The sequence below is a fragment of the Tachypleus tridentatus genome, chromosome 7, assembly GCF_004210375.1.
Source record: "Tachypleus tridentatus isolate NWPU-2018 chromosome 7, ASM421037v1, whole genome shotgun sequence".
NCBI classification, from domain to species: Eukaryota; Metazoa; Arthropoda; class Merostomata; order Xiphosura; family Limulidae; genus Tachypleus; species Tachypleus tridentatus.
The window spans coordinates 6,171,677-6,189,482 of record NC_134831.1 but is presented as its reverse complement, the minus strand read 5'-3'; the positions used below and the strand labels follow the sequence as shown (position 1 = coordinate 6,189,482).

The window sequence follows — 17,806 nt, the reverse complement described above, 5'->3', positions numbered from 1 at the left end:
GCGGGTTCGAATCCCGGTCGCCCTATTAGCCATGGGGGCGTTATAATGTGACGGTCTATCCCACTATTCGTTGGTAAAAGAGTAGCCCAAGAGTTAGCGGTGGATGGTGATGACTAACTGCCTCTAGTCTTACACTGCTAAATTAGGGACGGCTAGCGCAGATAGCCCTAGAGTAGCTTTGCGCGAAATTCAAAAACACACAAAAACATTCCTGCCAAATTTGGCGAATACCTGCCGACAGGGGTTGAAGTTATGTAAATAAAGTGGAAGAAAAACAACGCCTACAAAAACCACAAAATACAAAACTGGAGCTCCCCAGTGGCTCAGCGGTATGTCTGCGAACGTACAACGCTAAAATCCGGGTTTCGATACCCGTGGTGGGCAGAACACAGATAGCCCATCGTGTAGCTTTGTGCTTAATTCAAAACAACTACTACTACAAAACTGGAAATTTCTGTGTATTCTCGTATGGGCCTATTAAACCTGATAGCAGGTTTGGTAATGATACTTCCACTTCTTGCGAAGTAGTTACATGTTTTTGTTTGTTTTTGAATTTTTACAATTGCGTACAAAAGAAGCGCAATTGTAAAAAATAAATAAATCTTTCATTTATCACAAATTTATAAAATTTTTGTTAGGGTTACGTTGCTATTTCTTGCAGTATCAGTATTTTTCTTATTTTTCACATATGCATTTCCTTTATAACACTGGAAACATTTATATTCATAACTACTAAACATTGTGGCCCTTCATCTTTAATGTTAAAGTAACGCAGAAGACATATTAGCAGGCCTCATGAGTAAAGAGTTTAAAACAGTGGCAGTACTGAGTGTTTATCACACACCACTGCGCCAAGAAATAACCCGATAACATAAGTTCTAATGAACAGATGTTCTAGAAGAGTTAGTGATACTCAAGGGAGTATAGGTAACGTGATTAGGCTTAGCTTTGAAACTCGACGGCTCTTCCTAGTTAACATGTGTATTTCACTCGCGTTCTCCTCTTACGAATAAACAGTCATCTCGTATACTAGCTCACATCTACCCCTATTCTCGTGAGAGCTGAGAGAATTTACGAGACACCGGTTATAACGAAATTGGTTCGACCTTACTTACTCCAGCTTATCGAAAACTTCATAAGAAAAGGTAATTAGAAGCAATCTCAGTCGGGAATCAGCCAGAAAGACAAACACATACTGGAACTCCTTGTAATTTTTAACATAACATGCGATTACAGGCTTAGGCCTAACTGCTTCTCCATTGCTCCATATTTTATCTCTTTAACACTGAAACTCCGTGTATTTATTTTTTATTAATCTACTGGCTTACTAGTTTCGCTGCTTGGATATGTATCTATCCCTTTAGTGTCTTCTAACTACAAGTGTGTTGGAATGTCTAATTGACTGCTATCGTTGCTGGATTCTATCCGTTATTTAGATAACAATAGATATCCATCTATTGTTTTAGTGATAAACCGAGGTTTTTCTATTGTTTAGCTAATAAGTTGAGATTTTATTTTGTTCTATAGATAATAAACCACAGACTTTCTGCTGTGTGATGCTATTTGTAACGTATGTAAGTAAAAAGGTGAGACCTTTTTATTGTATAACTAATGAGCTGAAACATTTGTCTTATGCAAATTAATTGAAACAAGACGGAAAATTACGATTTTTTTCATTTTTTTTTGCATTTTATTTCTGAGAATCCACAAATTACTCACAAATTAATACATGATATGACCGCCTTTATTTTTCAGAAGATAATTAATCCGCTTTGGCATCGAGTGCAATCTTTACTAATTTTTGGATCGTGGTATCATACCTCAATCATGGCCTTAATTAGCTAATCTTTCGTAGTACAGTCTTTTCTCCGAAGTCTTTCTTTACAAATCGCCCAAAGATTTTCAATAGGATTTAAGTCCGGAGAGTTTCCAGGCCAGTCCAGCACCTTTATTCGCGTTGTAGTCATAAAATTCTTCACAAGTTTCGATGTGTGGCACGGAGCCAGATCTTGCTGAAAAATGCCAGATCCATCTGGAAATCTCTTATTCAATTCTGGAACGACTCTACTCTACAAAACTTCGATGTACTGTGGTCCTCGCATCATACCCTCTACGATATGTAAGCCTCCGACGCCATAGTAGCTGAAAAAGCCACACAACATCTTCTTCAAGGGATGTTTTACGAACTGATTGATGTGAGATTCTTCGAAGTTTCTCAACTGGAGATCTACGAACATGCAGACTTCTTTGACTCTGTACGAAAAAATGAGTCTCGTCACTGAATAACATCTTCCTCCATTGTTCTTGCGTCCAGTTCTTGTATTTCAGACCCCATTGATACCGTTTTTCTTCATTGAGTTGGTAAGAAGTTGTTTTTTAACTTTCTTCTTGCCCTTCGACCGACATCAAGAAGCCAACGACGAACCGTTTAAGAGCTAACTCTTATTTCTTTGACCTCCAAATCTCGTTTTATGTGAAAAAATGACTATTAAAGGAAATCAGCAGGTCCAGTGAGCCTACACCGGCCGCCAAACTGAAAATATTGTAAAGTGACCATTTGTTTCAATTAATTTGCACAATGGTGTAGGACTTTGTATTATATAGCGTGTATTGTTTGTAGTTTATTTGTGCTTTTCCCACCACGGGTATCGAAACCTGGTTTCTAACATTGTAAGTCCACAATCATACTGCTGTGTCATTAGGTGGTATATACCTTAGAACCAGGGTTCTTTCCACTTCGTTTATCTAAAGTAGTATGGAGTTATTCCTAATGCGCGTGCCCACAGTAACTTAGCGGTGAGTCTTAAGAATCATAAAGCTGAAACTCGAGCTTCGATAACCGTGGTGGGCACAGCATAGATAGCCCATTATGCAATCATTTGATGAACATGAAAATAAACAAACAAATATATTGCGTGCATCTAACTAGCAAGTTTATTTTCATTATGTGTAGTTGATGCAATGGAATTATTTTATTGTGAGTGGCTAAACATGTATGGGTTTGCTTATACTTTTGAATCACAACTCATATTATTTCCAATGTGAGTTTAAAAACTATATTTTTCCATTGTCATCTAAGAATTCAGTTTCTTCTCATCGTCACTTTAGAAACTATTCTTTTGATTGTCACTTTAGAAACTATTTTTTTGTTTGTCACTTTAGAAACAATTCTTTTGATTGTCACTTTAGAAACCTTCTTTTGTTTGTCACTTTAGAAACTAGTTTAAGTACACCACTGCTGACAATGCCTTCACTCAAAACCAAAGATAAATACATGGAAAGCACAAAGTTTTAGTTGAAACAATATTTATATCAGTCGTTTACAAACAAAAAACAAAAAAGCTGTGGTATTGATGTACACTGTTCTTGCTCGAAAAACGCACTGGCAGAGACGGGAATTTCGTTTTACATCACATCTCAAATTTTTATTATTTATTGCCAGCCACCTGCAACTCTTGTGTCTGATATAAAGAGCGTTTTTGTAAGGTTTTAATTTTGTAATTCTCTGAAATTGAGCAAATAAAAAACCTCGTGGACAGCGAGCGACTAACAAACTAAATAAGAAATTAGGCTTAACGGTAGGATTAATGGAACCATTAAACAACTACGTGAATAATATTTATTGCGTTTAAAGAATACTTTATCTTTCCCATAAAATAAATATTTTTATGGTTAACGTATATAATACTTGTCCTTACAAGTGTTTGAAAAAAACCCCCACAAAAAACACGTTGGATTCGAATTTCGGGCAAAGCTACACGAAGGTTATCTGCGCTACCCATCCCTAATTTATCAGTGTAATACTACTGATAAGGCAGCTAGCTAGTCATCGCCACCCACCGCCAACTTTTGAGCTACTCTTTAACCCACGCATAGTGGGATTGACCGTCACATTATAAAGCCCCACGACTGAAATGGCGAACATGTTCGGTAGAATGGGAAAATTCGAACCCGCGAATCTCAGATTACGAGTGGAGAACCTCAACTGTCTGGCCATGCTGGGCCACTTGCTTGTTTGTCTTACTGTAACCAAAAATTAAAGTTATTCTTATTGAGGTTATTTTGTTGTTAAGCCGAAAGCTACATAATGGGCTATTTGTGCTCTGCCCAACACGTGTATCGAAACCCGGTTTCTAGCTATATAAGTGTGCCTGCCACTGTTACGGGTTCTTTCCATAGAAAGTGGCTAAAACGTCTAGTTCCGTTTATTATTTATAGAAAAACAAAAGAATATATAGTATATTATCCCTGTTTAAATCAAATAAAATGTTAAGTTCTTCCATAAGTAAAAAGGCAGTATCTTATATTCACCGTGTTTAGTTACTTCCAATGGCCAATTCTTTTAAGTATTCGTTAATTTATCAATAATGTAATGGGTACCTTTCTTCTATGTCTAGTAACAGAGCAGAATTCTTTCCATGGTTTGACTACACCTTTGTTTAACCACTGAACCAATATTTCTTGTAGCTACTGAGCCAGACAAAATTGATTTCAACCAATCGATAATCATCTCAGATAGATTCAGCGCGTATGAAAAGTTGCCCACTCGAAGATAATACGTGGATCTGTTATTGTAGTCTGTTTGGTCCTCGTCCATGAATTATTCAGTTCAATACGCCCTCGGGCAGGTAACCAAAGATAAATAAAACGGAAGTTCGTTTTTCTTCTCTTTCTTCTCGTGTTTTTTTAAGTAACGTATTTTGTTATTTAGTTACTCTAACTTTAATTTAAAAAATCTGACGTAACATATCATTTCACGTTTTACAAACATGTCCGGCAAAATACTGATAAAAACAGTTATTAATTACCGGAATCATGTGGGAAGATTCGTGAGTACAAGATCAATTTCTTTCATAAACGTTGTTGAATGTAGAATTTTTTAACGTGATATACAAAGATGATTAATATTTATTTGTTTTCGACATGCACGCCCCCGGATTCGCAAAATCTTGTATATTTAAGGACAAATCTCTGCTTTAAAAAAATAGGATAATTAAAAAGTAACTAAAGACGTCGGATATTCCGGTTTTTTTTCCAGAAAACTTCACATTATGGTTCTTTTATTATTGAAAATAAAACAACTGCAACATTCTACATCTTCAAACCAAAACAAAAATACTTTGAAACTCTCTGGCCTGCATTATCAATCTTTTTATGTTACTAGTTCTTATTCGTTTATTGAAAATGCACTCACGTGTCAGTAATCTGAATTTCACGTGAATTTACTCCACCAGACATTACAGCCCATTCGTCGAGAATTACATCTGCAATTCGTGCATGCCAGAGATGCTTAGTTAGAACTGAGATGTAGTTATTGTGTTGAACAAGGCAGTTGCCTCAAATCACTATTGTGTTTTTTTGAAGTAGATCCCGTCAGTACAAGAGCGATGAATTATTGTATCATCTACTTCGGGTGGAAATCGAGTATTTTGAGATATATATGATCAACAACAACGTCGCGCATTCGCTGGATTTAATTTACCCCTCCAAACGTAACAAAAACTCCACTCTGCTGGTGTTACCCACACTGTTATTCCACCTCCTGTTACAACAAGAAAAGCAGAATAAAGTACTTTCATATAATTTTGTCCATGTTTTCCCAATTGTCAACACATAAAAAGGCATCTCATAAAACCTCATCAGTTCGATCTTCTACTCTTCAAAACTTTTATTGGATGCTAAATCTGGAGCTTATTGAGATTTATCATAATAGAGGAACGAATGAAACACAGTCTGACATCTGTTTTATTTAACAAGAGTCTATTCAATCAAATTATTAGCAGTTAGCAGCCAGAGATTTTACTTGGGGCAGTCGTTTAACTGTTTATACATACTCTGATGCTGGAGTAAAGTCTCTTGTAAAGTCTGATAAATCCTTGGCTTTACTTTTCTCTTTGGTAAGATGATTATCATAAGCCTTCATTTCGTTATTATTATTTGCAGAAGGGCAAATCACCTGAGACACCGCTTAACCAGTCAGGGTTTTAATACACAAACGAATTAGTTCGAGGGTTACAATTACTTTGTTCACTTCTTCATTTTGTTATTAGTTGCATCGACAAAACATGTCAATCGAAATCGTAGTTTACCCACCTAAGCAGCAACTGAGTAAATTACATTCAAAGAGCAAAATAACATTAACTAAATAACAATGTAAAACTAAGATGTTTTACTTACATGATTTCTGGAGAATAATAGTTAGTGGAAAGTAGAGACATGAATGCTTTTTTAACTGAATAAAGGCCACATTATAGTTCTAAAGTCCTTTAGGAAACTGTCAAAAGTACAAGAAAGTATTACGATTTATGAAGTAACACTAATTCGTATATAGCCTTAAAATAACAAAAAGGGTATTTTCTCGCACTGCATCAAGGTCTTTGTACAATTAGGTGCTCGTGCAACACAGCAGCTGCACTCTAGGGTGAAATTTTACGTGATGCACGTGCGTATTAGGTTGTGTACATGGTTTCTATTGAGTTGAGTCTTTGTGTCAGTTATGCACTAAAATAAACAGTCTAATAATATTGTTTGTTTAGAATTTAGCGCAAACCTACACGAGGGCTATCTGTGTTAGCCGTCCATAATTTAGGAGTGTGAAACTAGAGGGAAGGCAGCTAGTTATCACCACCCACCGCCAACTTAGGGTAATTTACACCAACTGCTTGACAAATCGATAGAACGCGGTCTCTCAATGTCATTAACCTAAAAATAAAAATATTCATGATCCTTCACATAATTATTTCAAAATAACACAATCGCAAGGACGTTTCGAGGACAAACGCTTACGGATTTAACTTCACATTATATTTGTGAGAGATGGTTGAAGGTTTACATATTTAACTTTATATTTGTTAGAAATGGCTGGAGGTTTACAGATTTAATTTTACATTTGTCAGAGATGGCTGGAGATTTATAGATTTAACTTTATATTTGTCAGAGATGGCTGGAGATTCACAGATTTAATTTTATATTTGTCAGAGATGGCTGGAGATTTACAGATTTAACTTTATATTTGTCAGAGATGGCTGGAGATTTACAAATTTAACTTTATATTTGTCAGAGATGGCTGGAGATTTACAGATTTAATTTTATATTTGTCAGAGATGGCTGGAGATTTACAGATTTAACTTTATATTATATCTGTCAGTAATGCAGCCTATAGCATGACAAACTGAGGGAACGTGACCTCTGGCTGTCACTTCCACCTCAGAAAGAAACGTCCCAGAAAATATCAATTGATAATGCTTGTAAGAAGTTTATATGTAGTACCTGAACAATCCTGCTAGAAAACCAGAGTATTTGGTACATATTTCCAACATATGTATCTAACATTATTCGTCATTCAATTCTTACTATGCACAAAAACGAAAGAGATAAAATAGATAACCGGCTAAAATAAATGTCAGTTAGGATCACAGATACTTTGGAAGACCTAATTTTTGTTAATACAAAGGTCATGCGATATGGGTTTCAGCCTTAACAAAAGTATCACGTGAGCAAGCAAAGTTCTGGTTCAGATCACCATGGACTAAAAATATAATCCATATTCAAATTAATGCCAGCACGTGTACGATTTGACGTATGTAGAGGTAATAATTATAAATGTTAGGGACAGTTGATTAAGTTAATCGTTATCCTTGAAATCCTTATAAACGTTAGGGACAATTGATTAAGTTAATCCTTATCCTTAAAATCCTTATAAACGTTAGAGACAATTGAGTAAGTTTATCCTTATCCTTAAAATCCTTATCGCTTATCCTTGAAAGGATTGATTAAGTGACACTCACTCTTCTAATGGATTAGAACGAAACTTCGTGAAGGAAAAGAAGCAACGTCGTCCATTTAATAGTCACTAAATCTTCACTCACTAGTTTTCATGTTTGTAACGTTGGTTGACTTTATACCTTTACAATATGAGAGGAAAGGGATTCACGCATTAACGTCAAATCAAATTCTTTCTGTGTTTTCTTTGTTTTGAATTTCTAGCAAAGCTATACGAGGGCTATCTACGATAGCCGTTCCTAATTTAGCAGTGTAAGACTAGAAGGAAGGGAAGGCAGCTTGTCATCTCCACTAACCGCCAATCCTTGGGCTACTCTTTTGACAATCGAATACAATACCATCAGATTACGAGTACAGCGCCCTAACCATCTGGCCAATACAATACCATCAGATTACGAGTACAGTGCCCTAACCACCTGGCCAATACAATACCATCAGATTACGAGTACAGCGCCCTAACTACCTGGCTAATACAATACCATCAGATTACGAGTACAGCGCCCTAACCACCTGGCCAATACAATACCATTAGATTACGAGTACAGCGCCCTAACCACCTGCTGAGCTAGTATGAAAATCAAGAGAAAATTTTGATTTACTTTACACGTAAATCAAATATTCAAGTCTTCATTCTGGACCGAGCCCGGCATGGTCAGGTGGTTAAGGCATTCGACTCGTACTCTGAGGGTCGCGGGTTCGAATTTCTTTCACACAAAAACATGCTCCTCCTTTCCCCCGTGGGGGCGTTATAATGCGACGGTCAATCCAACTATTCGTTTGTAAAAGAGTAGCCTAAGAGTTGGCGGTGGGTGTTGATGAGTTGTTGCCTTCCCTCTAGTCTTATACTGCTAAATTAGGGACGGCTAGCGCAGATAGCCCTCGTGTAGCTATGCGCGAAATTCAAACCAAACCAATCCTTATCACTGACAGTATCTCGTAAACGCAAAGTATCAAATTCGTTCACTATATTGTGATTTATATTTCTAATCATACATGTAATAACAACGAATGAAACTGGTAGCAGTGACAGAGACAGCTAAGCTTTATATTCTAAATATAGGAAACGTTTATCTTGCAGAATTGGACAATAGGAGCGTTTTATATAATAGACATCGAAATATGTTTGTATTGTCCAACGGTATTATAAGATGTATCCGTTAAGTTGCAGATTTTTACATCATTACTCGCTTCTTGAAGTTCTCTTCTCACAGGTGGATCAACTGTACGATTACGAACCACTGCGAGGACAGCAAGCACAAACAAACGTAATCTTCAAGTTTGTAATGTGAAAAATACAAGATATTTTCAAAACGGCCATAAACTAGTAAAAATGTCGTTTCTAGCTGGTAAATAAGTGAAATATTTGAAAAATTAATTATTCGAGAAACATTCTGAAAAGCAATGCTGAGTTTCTACAGTTAGTAGACCGATTTCATGGACACAACTGGCAATTTAATATATTCTGCCTGAACCCTAAGCACGTGTCATAAAACGTAGAAGATATTGAACGTTCGGGATGACAAGTGACGTAAATATTTTGTAGTCAGAGTTTGTTTTAATTACAGGTTTTAGTTTCGATTCCACAAAATTTGGAAAATCTATATTTGTTTTAGAAAAAACTTTCACTCGAGTTAAATCACCTTGAGTTTTAGGTCTTAGTTTTGTTTGTTGATGACCGCAAAACTACGTAATAGAATATCTGCGCTGTGTCTATCACAGGAATCTATGATTAATCACAAAAAAACCAACAAAAAACATGTCATATGTTACATATTATTTCATATATTTCACGTCCGCTGCGTGTGTTTATGTTTATTTAAGAGTACAACCACATAAGACTATATGCTGTTATCCACTGCGGGAAATCGAATCCCAAACTTTAGCACTTTAAGACCATAGGCTTATCATCTATGGACTTATGTATCAAACCAGATAAAAATGGAGAGAAGGCAAAATGTTATCACACTTTACAAATCAATCTTATTACGTTAAGATTTCAAAACAAAAATAGTTTTAGTAAATAATGGACAACAAGCATTTCTGTATATCAAATATAAGGCCCGGCATGGCAAGGCGAATAAGATGTTCAACTGGTAATCTGAGGGTCGCAGGTTCGAATCTCCGTCACACCAAACAAGCTCACCCTTTTAGCCGTGGGGGCATTATAATGTTACGGTCAATCCCACTATTCTTTGGTAAAAGAGGAGCCAAAGAGTTGGCGGTGGGTGGTGATGACTAGCTGCCTTCCTTTTAGTCTCATACTGCAAAAATAGGGACGGCTAACGCAGATAGACCTCGAGTAGCTTTGCGCGAAATTCAAAACAAACCAAACCAAACCAAACCAAACGGACTATATCAAATATACTACAGCCCGAAGCTTTTCCGCTGATTATTAAACCACCTGCAGTGTGTTAATGGAACGTCAATATATTCTTAACATCACAGTTAATGTTTAACGATAATCTGTTTAGGATAATCTTAATATTTAACCCGTCATTACTATGGTTCCAGACAATAACGTTACTGGCATCTATTAATAAATCCTAATATCATTTTATTATTAGATTCGGCTTATCCATACGTATATTTTATTAGTTTAATATTAACAAAATTTAATTAATGTAACATTGTGAATTCTCTGTTAGTTCTCTAATAATATAATCAGTTTTGTACTGAGCTTTCAAAATTATTGAATCAGTTTAGACCATTTTCTTGGAATGTATAATCTCATATACAATTTTATTTGGTAGGTTTTCCTTCCGAACTGCTCATGTCAACCATCTCGAAAACAAACTGCTCTGTTTTAATGACCGTAACGAATCATCAGTGTTGCTGTCCTCAGGGAATCCGAGAAGCAATTTGAATTATAAGTCGTATAGGGAAGATAACAATTTATTAGCTGGAAATATTACAGGGCTGAATGTTTTTCTTCTATACTATTTCACTATCACGAGAACAACATGACCAAGAAATAAATTAATAAAACAATTTCCTCACAGAACAGTTTTAACATTTGAGAAATGTGTTAAAATTTCCAAAGAGCGTAATACATTAGTATATATTTTTCTTTTTTTAGAGCAACGCCACATCGGACTGTCTGCTGTGTCTACCACAGGGAATCGAGACCAATATTTTAGGGTCGCAAGTTTGTAAACTTACCGCTGAATCAACGCAAGAGCACAGGCACGGCCGGGTGATTAGGGCGTTCGACTCCTCAGCACACCAAACGTCTTCGCCCTTTCAGCCGTGTGGGTGTTATAATGCGACAGTCAATCCCACTATTTGTCGGTAAAAAAGTAGCCCAAGAGTTGGCGGTGGGTGGTGATGACTTCCGTCTAGTCTTACACTGTTAAATTAGGGATGCTAACGCAGATAATCCTCGAGTAGCTTTGCGCAAAATTCAAAAGCAAACAAACTAAACAAAATGGGGTATCTGTGCTCTGCCCACCACGTGTATTGAAACCCGGTTTCTGGCGTTGTAAGTCCACAAACATACCGCTGTGCCACCGAGAGCAACTTTACTTTGAGACGTAAATAACCTGAAGGAGATTTGCTAATATTTACCTATGAAAATATATGGTTTGAAATAAATGTAGGACAGGCATTTCCTAGGGGTTAGATGCAGAAGCTGTCGATCTGCAAATCTTAGGATCGATCTCATAATAATAAGCCATTGCATTTTCAAGAAGTGAGTTTTAGAAGTTGTAGTACTTCTCACTGTTCAGTTATGGTCGTGTTTAGGCGGCTGGTGCTGCTAACCAGTTTCCTTCCTTCTGGTCAACAGTCTATAAATTAGGGATGGTTATACTCGAATTCTAGTGGTCTCTGAGACCTGGCTATTTAGTCCACATGTTGCATGAGATCTCCAGGTGGAAAACATCAAATATTAAATACTTTGAGATAGGATGTAAAGGACATCTTTTACGCTGAAGATATCCTTGGAGAAATCATTAATTTATGTTACTTTTAATAACGCCGTTTCGAAATGGTTTTCTCTGTCGAAAAGGTGGATAAAAGTGCAACATTTTTTAAGAATGTGACCTCGTGACCTAAAAAAACAAAAGTTACTGAAAATCCTTCACATAATAATTTTGGGATCTTATGCACGCGCAATCTGAGTTGAATGCTTTATTTTACTAATATTTAATGGAAAGGTTGAGGCTACGTCTTTATGATGTTTTTGTTTGTGCACAGCCTGAGGAAGCATCTTATACCTTCACAATTCTGAGTTTCACGTATCATTCCACCAATCAGTGACGAGTTTCGCGTATCATTCCACCAATCAGTGACGAGCTTAACGCATGATTCCACCAATCAGTGAAGTTTAGTCTAAAACGTTTAGTTCTTTACTTCTGTATTATAATATGCGTGTTTTTTTCTTGTAACAAAGTCAGATATGTCAACCGAAAGGACTCAAATCCCATATTTTAGCGTTGTAAGGCCATAGGCTTACCGTTGTCCAAACGGAAAAGATTCTAATATATATATAAAAAAGGCACATTAAATCTATTCCTTTCGAGTAAACGTTGGTAATGAATGTCATAGAAATTAATTATTAGACGGGCTAATCATAAATCGTATACTAAAACTCCAGAACCGTAGGATACTGTGTTGGATATTAAAAGATTGAATTAATTACAAGCAAATTCTCGGTAGTTGCACTGACTCTTTGTCTTTCAGTATCTTCAAAGACGCGATATCATGTAGTTAGAAAGTTATTGTACACTCTTGAATGGTTTGGCGAATACAATGACATTTGAGAATTGAAAGTAAACTCTCGCTTTGGTTTTAAAGCCAAATGTTAAACGGACAAGAAAGTACGCCCATCAAAAAATTTATGAATATATATGAATATATATAAAATACAAAAATAATCAAATTAGGTTCCTTCGAACATTGCGTGTTCTATATCTTTGGACATGATTTGCTTTTGTTTTGTTTGTTTATTGTTTTTAATTTTGCGCAAGGCTACGCGAGGGCTATCAGCGCTTGCTATCCCTAACTTTGTAAGACCAGATGGAAGGCAGCTAGTCATCATCACCCACCGCCAACTCTTGGGTTATTCTTTTACCAACAAATAACGGGATTGACAGTCACATTATACCCCCCTCCACGGTTGAAAGGGTGACCATGTTTGGTGTGACAGGGATTTGAACCCCCGACCTTCGGATTAGATGTCGAGCGCCTTAACCACCTGGCCATGCCGGGCTCACGATTTGGTTTCGAGGCCAGTGACAATGTTGCTATTCAATGTTTTGCGTTGCGCCTTCTAAGTAGGCTCAATGTCCATTCACTGAAATCCGATGTAAATCCACCCATATTCATCTTTTGCAAGGACACCTTAGTACTAGAAGTATAAAAAAAGAGAGAAAAAAGAAATCCAATTATCGAAATTACCTTATCTTAGTTTCTTTGTTATTGGTAGTGGTGTTTTTAATGTATCACGTCATAAGGCACCTGTGAAAATTTCATCACATGTCTGTTATAATTGTGCATGAAAAAAATTGGATATGTTTTTTTCGAGAGGACTCGAACTCCTGGTTTTAGAGCAGTAAATACTTACAGTTACCGCTGTCTCAGCGGGGGACAATATGAATAACATAAAGCACTGAACATTCATCTAAAATAGCGGACTCTCTTCTAAATGCGTTTCCATAACAATAAATAACAAAACAACCTAGTGAATGTATTTAACTATATATACAAAGCTATTTCTCCGCAACATATACTCATGATGCTAGGAAAACACAAAGGCACAAGGTATCATTTTCACTCGTAAATAGGATATCCTATAATCTGACCGTTTCATTCATAAATGCGATACCCTATAATCTGAGCATTTCGAAAGGCGGATCTTTCTTTTTCAGGTATAAGTTAAGAGTAACTGTGTAAATTCTTTCTTATGTTCGACGCTTGATAACGTTTAAAGTTTCATTTTGTTTATCAGAGATATTCAAAATGTGTTTAGTTAACCGTCTCTCAGTGTATCAGTGCTAAGTTAATGGTCTCATTACAAAACAGAAGTGGATTACGATACAGCTTTGCGCTTAACAAAACTTTCGTATGTGACTTACTTCGCCCCGGCATGGCCAGGTGGTGAAAGGGCGTTCGACTCGCAATCTGAGTGTCATTGGTTCGAAACTCCGTCACACCAAACATGCTCCCCATTCAGAGCTATTGGGGCATTATAATATGCTGCTAAATCCTACTATTTGTTGGTAAAAGAGTAGCTTAAATGTTGGCGGTAGTTGGTGATGACTAGTTGCCTTCCCTCTAGTCTTACACTGCTAAATTAGTGACGGCTAGTGCAGATAGTCCTCGTGTAGCTTTCAAACTGTTATATTTTTAAAACGCAACATTTGTTATTTATTTTCTCACGAGAAGTACATTGCAAAGGTCAGAGGTTAACGACTGAAACATTGGAGAAATATTGCAAAGGTTGGGTCAAAGGTCAACTTTTAAAATCTTGATAAAATATTAATAGGGTTAGAAAGCTCATTAGTTAGAACCTTGGCAAATTACTGCAGTGTCGAAAGTATAGCAACAACAAAACTGTGGGAAAGAAAAGATGATAAACATTTTAACGTCATTTGTAGTATTGGTTTGTTGTTTATTGTCCCAAATTAACACAAAGTTATTGATGGTGAGTTTCTCCGTCTAGCTGAAAAAGGTACCGACAAACGTCTTTCTTCAATTCTTCGTGTTTTGAAACCAAAAAAGTGTAAGTCTAGATGGAAGTCAGCTAATCATCACCAACTACCGCCAACTCTTGAGCTACTCTTTTACCAACAAACAGTAAGATTGAGCGGTACGTTATAACGCCGCTATAGCTCTAAAGGGCAAGCATGTTTGGTGTGACGGGGTTTCGAACCAATGACCCACAGATTAAGAGTCGAGAGCTCTAACTGCCTGAACATGCCGGGACAATTCACTTTGAGAAGTGTTTGTATGTTTGCGTTTTCTTATAGTAAAGCCACATTGGGCTATCTGTTGAGCCCACAAAGAGGAATCGAACCCCTGATTTTAGCATTGTAACTCCGTAGACTAACCACTGTACCAGCGGGCCGGCTTGAGAAATCATTAGAACAATCAGCATTTATATGTGAATGATTTGTTTCGTCTTGAATTTTATTACATAAAATATACAACAAATGTGGAAATCGACAATAAAGACAACAACAACAAACTTACATCAAAGAGCCTCCCCAAGTCTTCCCCCATGTTTAAATAAACTCATTATTTCTGGACCTTCATTGTTGAAGATATTTCTGTATGTAGTCTACCATTTTCAAGGCACTCCTAATGTTTTATATAGCCTAGTTAAAAGTAACGTAGAGATTCCCCAGTAAGTTCCAGAATAAATAATACAGAAAAGAATAAAATGTACTTTAAAAAATCCAAATATGCCAATTAGAAATTAATGTTTTCTAGAATATTTTGCTGAAATATCTCGCGGCGCCCTCAGTTGACAAACATTATTTTAATTAATTAATTTTATTACTTAGAATATTTATAAAATCGAAGATTCATGTGTATTAGTCACGTAGAGTTAGTATTTATTTATAGTTAAATTTAAAATATAAAACCATGTTATTTGAGTGCGCTGAGAGCAAAGTGTGTCTCGTGAGGTGGAGCAAACCTTAACAAACAGTGTACTCAATGTGCACGTTTCATTTTAGTGGTTAGCCGAAACAGTAATAGACAATTTTAATCAGGCAAAGTGCACTGTTGCTTGCTTTCTTGATCTTGAGAAGGCTTTCGATACAATTGAACACACAGGTCTATGGTCCTGGATGTTACAAATAGAACTACCGAGATGTAGTTGTTCAACTTTTTAGATAATATAAAATGTCCAAGAAATATAGAGGGCGCATACTCACAGTATTTTACTCCAGAGGGCGGATGTTCCTAAGTGGGAGGTAGATAACTCTATACTCTTCACTATGCATGTAGGTGATATGCCACTAACTGACACAACTTTCTGTTTTGCCGTAGGAATTTGCGGATGATGTAGTTGTGTGAAAGAGTTACCAGACTAATTTCGTAGCAGCCACAAATTTACAACCCACCAACTGATAGACTTACTAAACCATTTCATTTATGTAGTGTATTTACTATACATTAATATTACTTACTAAATATATTACCGAATGAACAAGCAGTAGAATATACAGGACTATTAATGTACTGCAATACTGTCTATATTACACATGAATCAAAGTGTGAGTGCCAGTAGAAATACTCAAAGAATAACATGAATAGACATGACCAAAATAGGGACAATATAAGTACAATAATGACTTTATATAAATACAGAACCATCAGTTGTGTCTCAGTTAACAGTGCTGTTAATCTACCTGTGTACGCTTAAGGATCATAACAACATTAGGTCTAGACAGCACCCAACTCTTCCAAGTTTCATTGACGGTAAAGCTTCGTTACAGGGTTCAGGAGGGTATTGTGAAATCCAGATGTATTTTCCTGAACGATTTCCTGAATTCTTACATGCCGTCTAAATTAGCCACGTTAGAACAGAAATATCTAATATCCAACAGTGAAATACACCCGCTAAAGTATGGATGGGAGTGTTTTCTTATTCACTTTCCAAGGCTAGAACTATGAATGTTTTTTTATGTGTATTCTGAGCAAATAAAAAGTGTATTTCAATTATGAGCAACTGACCAAAGGAATATGTAACCAGTCAACACCACCTGCGGCTACTCTTAATCGAATAGCGGGGTTAAACTATTGGAGTTTTAACCTTTCAAAGGCTGAAAGTGCAGAATGTGTTCGACAGAATATATCGCAAATCGAACCTGGAATTCTAGTCAGTAGGCCATGCCCTCCCATTTATCATTGTTATTTCTGTAACCTAAGTAACGAAGTCTTTTCATCCGAACTCCTCAATTACTGTCAAGCGTCAATTGAAAAATATATAAAGTGGCAATTACCGTTGTAAAATAATCTAATATATTTGTCTGCCCTCTGTTTTTGGTTGAGATATTTGCAAGTATTACCCCCCCCCCCCATCGACAAAAACAAATCGCTTAAATCCGTCTTTAGGTTCTGCAAACGTAATAACTAATTGTTTGTTTGTTTTTGAATTTCGCAGAAAGCTACTCGAGGGCTATCTGTGCTAGCCGTCCCTAATTTAGCAGTATAAGACTAGAGGGAAGGCAGCTAGTCATCACCACCCACCGCCAACTCTGGGGCTACTCTTTTACCAACGAATATAATAACTAATGCTAATATTTATACTACTCAATTTCAAAAACTACAAATCCTAAGCGAAGTGTTAAATAACGAGATTTCCAGAATTAGCGAGGTATTAAATAGCAAAAACATTAGAATTCATGAAGTATTAATTAGCGATAGCTTCAGAATTAGCGAGATGTTAAATAGAGAGAACTCCAGGATCAATATGGTATTATATAACGACAGCTTTAAAATTAGCGAGATGTTAAAAAGAGAGACATCCAGGATTAGCGAAATATTAAACAATGACAGCTTCAAAATTAGCGAGTTATTAATTAGATTCGAATTATTATTCATTTTCAGAATAATTAGTATATAAGAAGAATGTTTGTAGAAAGTTGGTGAATCACGTACAAGATGCCCCCTAGCGATCAAATTTTGAAAATCTAAAAATTATTCATAGTAAGTTTGTAGAAATGGGACACGAACCGTGATTCTTCGAGATCACAGGCCTGGGACGTTAACCGCTAAGCTCCTTCTTGTTTAATCAGTTAAATGTTGACGTTAACGGAATTTCAATCTCGAAAAAAAACACCAAAAATTTTCGTTGACGTTAAACTAAAAATCCCAGAAAGAAAATATAATACAATAAATAAATAAACGTACTGGATCTTGTGGCATCTCAAAATATTTTGTCATGTCCACTTTCTGAGATGTGATGCACTACTTTCTTGAAAGACAGGAAGTTGTAAGCTGGCCGGAATTCCTGCAAGAATGACAAACTACGTTATTACGACTCCACATTTTACTTTATATTCTCTGGAGGCTT

At 36.3% G+C, this 17,806-nt stretch overlaps 1 protein-coding gene across 1 annotated transcript in view; it reads left to right on the top strand.

Annotated features, from left to right (window-relative positions):
- The window catches only part of LOC143255041 (uncharacterized), a 198,441-nt gene extending 187,376 nt beyond the window's left edge, over positions 1-11,065 (top strand). Inside the window, exon 4 of the transcript XR_013030420.1 lies at positions 10,533-11,065. The gene's annotated coding sequence lies outside the window, so the exon portion shown is untranslated. The remainder of the gene's footprint in view (positions 1-10,532) is intronic.
- The last annotated feature ends 6,741 nt before the right edge of the window (positions 11,066-17,806 follow it).